This window comes from Triticum urartu, chromosome 4 (assembly GCF_003073215.2).
Source record: "Triticum urartu cultivar G1812 chromosome 4, Tu2.1, whole genome shotgun sequence".
Lineage (NCBI taxonomy): Eukaryota > Viridiplantae > Streptophyta > Magnoliopsida > Poales > Poaceae > Triticum > Triticum urartu.
Genome location: NC_053025.1, coordinates 750,084 through 757,360, shown reverse-complemented (window position 1 = coordinate 757,360; position 7,277 = coordinate 750,084). Strand labels below are relative to the sequence as shown.

Sequence of the window (7,277 nt, the reverse complement as noted above, 5' to 3'; positions counted from 1 at the left end):
CAAACATATTATGCAGGATTTCTGGAACCCATTGACATCTGTTCTAAAATCTAGAGTGTTGATATTCAATCCAATACTTGATCTCAGTTCTGCTAAAATAACAGTATATTTCATACAAATCTAGCCGCCTTCCAAAGTTAAATGAATGTAACCTCATTGCCAAGTTTGGGAAATAAGTATTACACATGTTTTATCAAACTCAACTACAATCCACCTTCAACAGGTTTCATATGTGGAATTTAGATAAAATTCGATGTAGATGTACTTAGATAAGTTGCAATTATGACAACCACCCGCATGCTCATATATTTTCCTTGTTTAAAGGGAAAAGGGAGTAAACCCCCAGCCAACAACAAGTCTCAATGTGTAATCCCTAGTAGAAGCAAATTTGTTACCGGCCATATTTTACACCAAGAAAATTTGATTCTAAACTGACTATTTCTTTTAAGAGCCGAAGGCGTTAACTTGAGAATCTCTAGAATCATACCTTGCTTTGTCTTACTATTGGGCAGTCTCTAGCAGTATTTGCATTAGAGACCAGTGCATCCTCCAATTCCGCCTCAAGGTAACCATTACATCTGAAGAGCACACGTGGCAATATTTTTTTTTCGAAAAGGGGGAAATCCCCGGCCTCTGCATCAGAAAGATGCATACGGCCATCTTATTAATCAAATAACGCAGTGCCAACATGGTTCCAAGGTCTCCAAAAGTAATAAAAGAAGGAAAAAAGCTCACACAGAGCCAAAGAGGGCTAGAAACACCCACTAGCCATGAACAAACGCCACAACCGGCTGGCTGAAACTAGATAGGTAAACTACATGCCTATCCTATTACATGACCGCCATCCAAACCGGTTGAAGATATCCCGAGCTACCATCTCCCATCAGAAAGACCCAGTAACCAAATGCTCCCTGACCTCCGTCTGGGTGAGTAGCGACCAGGAACGGATCAGAGCCGTAGTGCGGAATAAAACCTGCAAAAAATGTATACATGATATTCTGTTAAAAACCAAATCATTTCTGCAATTCCAGATAGTCCACAGCAAAGCACAAACTCCAACCCGAATGTGTCTCGCTAAGTCAGGCTCAATCCCATTAAGCCATGTCCCAAATAACGTGTTAACAGAGTTCGGTGGAGTGATATTAAAAGTAATGTTGACCGTCTGCCAAAGTATTTTGGCCAACGGGCAATCAAAAAAGAGATGTTTGATTGTCTCATCCCGATCATAGAAACTACACCTAGTAGGTCCTGTCCAATTACGCTTTATCAAGTTGTCCTTTGTTAGAATAACTTGTTTATGGACAAACCACATAAACACTTTTATTTTCAAAGGAACTTTGACAGCCCAAACATGCTTAGAGGTAGGAATGGAGTTCGAATTAATAACATCAATGTACATTGATTTAACAGTGAATGCTCCAGACCTAGTCAATTTCCAGCGTAATTCATCGGGTTGTTGAGATAGTTGGACCTCCATCAGTCTCCTGACTAAATGGAGCCATTCTTCCCAACGATTGCCCGCTAGCGTCCGTCTGAACTGAATATTAAGGGGGATAGATTGAAAAACCGAGGCGACGAACACTTCACGTCGTTGAACAATACGGTACAAAGACGGATATTGGATGGCCAAAGGTGTATCGCCGAGCCAAGTATCCTCCCAGAAACGTGTACTAGAGCCGTTTCCAATAGCAAACCTCATCCTATTAAAGAAAGCTTGTTTGACTTTCATCAAACCTTTCCAGAAGGGTGAATCAGTCGGCCTGACTGAGACCTGGGACAAAGTTTTTGTCTGGAGGTACTTGGCATGAAGGATTTGAGCCCACATGGCATCATTCTCCGTTGAGAGCTTCCACAGCCACTTGCGAAGAAGGCATCTATTCTTATTTTCTAGATTCTCAATACCGAGACCCCCTTGGTCTTTCGGTCTACAGATGATGTCCCATTTAGCAAGCCGATATTTTCGTTTAAGCTCATCACCCTGCCAAAAGAAACGCGATCGGTAGAAGTCCAGTCGCTTCCTAACACCAACTGGGACCTCAAAGAACGATAGGAGAAACATAGGCATGCTCGTGAGCACCGAATTAATCAGGATTAATCGGCCTCCGTATGACATGAGCTTACCCTTCCAACAACTCAGTTTCTTCTCAAATCGGTCCTCGATGCTCTTCCACTCTTTGTTTGTCAGCCTACGATGGTGGATTGGAATCCCCAGGTAAGAGAAGGGCAACTCTCCCAACTCGCACCCAAACAATTGCCTATAAGCCTCCTGTTCGTCTTTAGCTCTACCAAAACAGAACAGCTCGCTCTTATGAAAGTTAATCTTTAACCCGGTCAATTGTTCAAAAAGGCATAACACAAGCTTCATATTTCTCGCCTTGGCCAAGTCATGCTCCATAAAGATAATTGTATCATCTGCGTACTGAAGGATGGATACACCTCCATCAACGAGATGAGGTATCAATCCACCTACCTGACCATTTTCCTTAGCCCTTCCTATCAAAATTGCTAACATATCCACCACAATGTTAAACAGGATAGGGGACATCGGATCTCCTTGTCTTAGGCCTTTATGTGTCTGGAAGTAATGACCTATGTCATCATTAACTTTAATTCCCACACTACCTTTTTGCGTAAATGATTCAACCTGTCGGCGCCAGGCTTCATCAAAACCTTTCATACGCAATGACTGTTGGAGAAATGGCCATTTGATCTTATCGTACGCTTTCTCGAAATCCACCTTAAAAATTACTCCATCTAATTTTTTGGAATGGATTTCATGGAGCGTTTCATGCAGGACAACCACCCCTTCCAGGATGTTTCTGTCCGGCTTGAAAGCAGTTTGGGACTGCTGCACCACAGAATGCGCAATCTGTGTGAGCCTTTTAGTCCCTACCTTGGTGAAAATTTTGAAACTAACATTAAGGAGGCATATCGGCCTGAATTGCTCAATTCTCACAGCATCCGTTTTCTTAGGAAGCAGTGTGATAGTTCCAAAATTCAAGTGAAATAAGTGAAGCTGTCCAGAGAACAAGTCATGGAACATAGGCAGCAAATCCCCCTTAATAATGTGCCAGCACTTTTTATAGAACTCGGCCGGGAATCCATCCGGACCGGGAGCCTTATTGTTTTTCATCTGTGCAATAGCATCAAACACCTCCTTCTCTGAGAACGGGGCAACCAGAATATCATTTTCGGCAGCCGTTAGCTGAGGCACATCCTCAGTCCTAGACTCATCGAGGGACACACAATTATCCTCCGGGGGTCCAAATAACTGCTTGTAATACTCGGTGATATATGTTTTTAGGTTGTCTTGTCCTAAAATAGTGCCCTCATCTTGTTCAAGCTGAAAGATGCGCTTCTTTATGTGCTTCCCATTAGCTATCAAATGGAAGAATTGAGTATTAATTTGCGTCCCCTTGGACCACTTTGCGCACTTTAGCACGCAAAGCCCACTTCAATTCTTCTTCGCGGAGCAGTTCTTTCAACCTCTTTTCCGCCTCATTTTTAAGCTGAAGCTCAGCAGGCAGTAAAATAGTGGATTCGGCCTTTATGTCCAGGGCCTGTATAAGAGAAAGGAGTCTATCCTTTTCAATCTTATACACACTACTGAGGTGCTTAGCCCAGCCCCGTAGGAACCTTCTCAAATGCCTAATCTTATTCTGCCAACGCTCAATCGGAGTCGCGCCTCCTGCAACTCTAGCCCATTCCCTGGCAAACAAATCCAAGAACCCCTCGCGTTCGAACCATGACATCTCGAAAGAGAAGGTGTTCTTGTTACCCACGTGGTTCGGCTCCCCCGAGTACACGAACAAGGGAGTGTGATCGGAAATTCCCCTCGAGAGAGCTTGCACTGTAACCAGAGGGAACTTTTGTTCCCACTCCACGCTTGCAAGAACTCGATCGAGTTTTTCATAAGTCGGATTTGGCAGAGTATTAGCCCAGGTAAACTTTCTACCAGAAAGCTCAATCTCCCTCAGATCCAAGCTTTCAATAATGGTATTGAACATAAACGACCACCTACCGTCAAAGTTATCGTTGTTCTTCTCCTCTCTCCTTCTGATGATATTGAAATCACCTCCAACTAAAATTGGAAGCTGTTCTGACCCACAGATTCGAACAAGGTCCGCCAGAAACTCCGGTTTAAGCTCGGGCTGTGCGGCACCATAAACCTCCACCAAAGCCCAGTTAAAACCATCTATCTTGGACCTGACTCAAAACTTTACCGCGAAGTCACCCATCACTACACTTCGGACTTCAAGTGAATCGCATCTCACACCGAGTAAGATACCACCCGATCTACCTCGCGGAGGGAGGCAATGCCAATCAAAATCAATACCACCCACAAGAGAAGAAAGAAACTGGGGCGCAAAGTTTTCTCTACCAGTCTCCGATAGAGTGACAAAATCTAACTTCTGCTCTAAAGCTGCCTCAGTAAGGAACCTTCTTTTAGCCAAGTCCTTCAGACCTCTGCTATTCCAAAAAATTCCTCTCATATTTCATCATGGAATTTTTTAGTAATTCGAATCCTAGAACTCCTACGAACCGCGGAATCAGGATAGATCTTCCGTTTCCACTTACGTTTCGGTTTACTAGGCTCTGCCTCCCGGTCCTCATAACCGGGTTGACTTAAATTATCAGCGTCAATCTCGATGGGTACATCATCATCCTCACCCACCTGATTTGGAGGTGCTAGATCCGCACATAGATTATCTAGCACTCTAACCCCTAACGCGTTAATCTCATCATCATTCATCGGTTTAACTGCTGCAAGATTACGAATGGTCTCTAAGACACGTTCCGCCTCTAAATCTAACAGATCATTGACCGAATTATTTATCTCAGTATCCGTGGCCCCTAGTGAAACTCCTAACTGGTTTGCATTATTTATAATCTCCTCATTAGAAAAATGCAATAAAGAGTTAGAAACGTTGACGGACATACCAGAAGATGATGCAGCCTCGTGAAGCTTGGCCGCCCTCATAGCGCACCGCTGCTGCATATCATCCACCTCTGGGAGCTCGTGGATACGAGCGCTCATCCGTCTCCCCGTCGAGACAGGGTCTGGGATCCCGCCAAAAGCCACAACCTCCTCCCTGGTAAAACCTGGCGCTGAATCCCTCAAAGGGTCAACCGAGGTTACCAGAGGAGGCGGCTGCGGGATCCCAAGCCCCACCGATGGGTGCCCCACGCCGGGGTCCTCTGCCACCGGTACGAACGGGGAGGGGATGACGGGGGCCGCCTGCCCATGCCCTCCTCCCGCCCCATCCGCCGGTGCAGAAGGAGAGGCGGTCCTCCAGACCACCGTGGAGGAAGGATGAACCAGGGCCTCCTGCCCTAGCCCCTTCCCCAAAGCAGAAGATGGCGCAGGAGTCGCTGCCACCACCAGAGTAGCAGGAGTCGAGGCCACCTGCCTCGGGCTCCCTCCCCCAGCGCTGGCCGACCCCAACGGGACCGACGTCACCGGCGTCGGGACCTGGAGGGGAGACGTCAAGGCCTCCTGCCCCTCCCCCCTCCCCCCAACACCAGCTCACAGGTAGCCATCCGCACCGGAGCCTCGACCACAAGAGGAGGAGGGGAGAGAGAGGCGACCTCCGGCTCCCCCACCCCATCTCCATCCAGAGTCCTTACCGATGAGGCCCTCACCAAGCGACCAGAACCGCCAGCCCCCTCTAGCTCCAACAGAGGAAGCGTGCGCTCAAACAAATCATCGGAGTCAACCCGGTCACTCCAAAGCCTAGGCGGCACTGATGCTGGCTCAAAGGACCCGAACCGCAACGAGGTCATAGGCATCGATGGCGATGCTGCCGGCTTAACCCCGGTCCCATGCCCGGGCAACTGAGCATCTGGGCGAGAAGCGTTAGACCCCTCTCGTGCGGACTCATCAGTCGGTGCCCCATTGGCGCCCGCATCGCCATCACCCTCATGCATATCAACATCATTCCCATTAACCGCATCTGCAAACAGATCAGTGTCCTCAAACTCAACATCGAGCGGGGACACCTCGCCCCTATAGGTCCAGTTGACCACATCAGGCACAAACTCAATATCCAGAACACTGACTAGAAGCCGGGCCACCCCATGAGCCCGAGTAAAAGCCATATCAACTCTCTCCGTCTTCCCAACCAACGTACCCAAACTGGCCACCACTCGAACATCCTGCAAAGGCTTAGACGGGGCCCCTACAAACCGCAACCAGACCTGTGTAAGCGGCTTTCCCTTAGGCTCCACCTTCTTCCACTCGTGGAACTCCAGAATGCACGAAGTGCCAGGGACTCGACATAAACCAAAGCTCAACAACCGCTTCAGGTCATCCACCGTGGGGAAATTGACCTTATAGACCTTATCCTCGAGAACCACCAGCTCCCACCGAAAGTCCCCCGGAGCCAACTCCTGAAGCCTCCGCACGATCTGAGCCTCTGTGACCTCTCCCTGGGTAGCTTTGACAACCCCGGTAGTCAGGCTCGGGGTCTCCTCCGGAATCTCTCGCGCAGCCGGTGATTCAAAAAACATGAGCTCGGCACAGTAAACTCCATACACAGTCAGCGACGGAGCCTGGTCACGCAAAAACGAGCACTCCCCCGAGGCATGAGCCGGCTTGCCACATGTGACACACAGCTCAGCCACACACTCAGCAATGAAGTGGCCCTTCTCCCCACAATGGTAGCAAAGCATCTTCTCCTTCTTGCGCGCATACTTGGACGCCCTCTTCGCATCGGGCCTGTCGGTATCCTCAGCCACCTTCCCAGCCTCAGGAACCTTGACACTGGCCAAGGCATTCACCACCTCCATCGCCTGGGGAGGGAGGTCAGTAGAGGCCTGGTCGGGCTCCACTGTAGACGCCGCAGGATCAACTGCCCGAGGCGGAGGCGGTCGGCGAAATCTCCCACGACCCCCACCCCGGCCATCATGATGGCCACGATAGCCTCCTCTCTGGCGGTGGTCCGGGCCTGAGGCCCCCTCAACAAAACCACCTGAAGGGCCGAGAAACGGTCTCTCCGCAGACCCGTCACTCTGCCAGGCATAACCACGCCCGCCTCCCGTGGATGAGGACCCACGATGTTGCCCATCTCCATACACATCATAACCATCGTCCCCCCACTGGCCTCGGGGCGGATGATAGGACTCTCTAGTGCTCGAATTCTGCCTCGTCTGCGCCGGTCCCGAACGGTTCTGAGCAGGCCTCACGACGAGGTGAGGCGGAGGCGCGACACGAGGCTGACCTCCGACAGTCGTTGGCACAACCCCAAGGGCCGTACCACCCCGGCCTGCAGCAGCCA

The 7,277-nt window shown here is 49.3% G+C and overlaps 1 pseudogene; it reads right to left on the bottom strand.

Annotated features, from left to right (window-relative positions):
- Nucleotides 1-883: 883 nt before the first annotated feature.
- On the bottom strand, nucleotides 884-6,789 carry LOC125553287 (annotated as a pseudogene).
- Nucleotides 6,790-7,277: the final 488 nt, after the last annotated feature.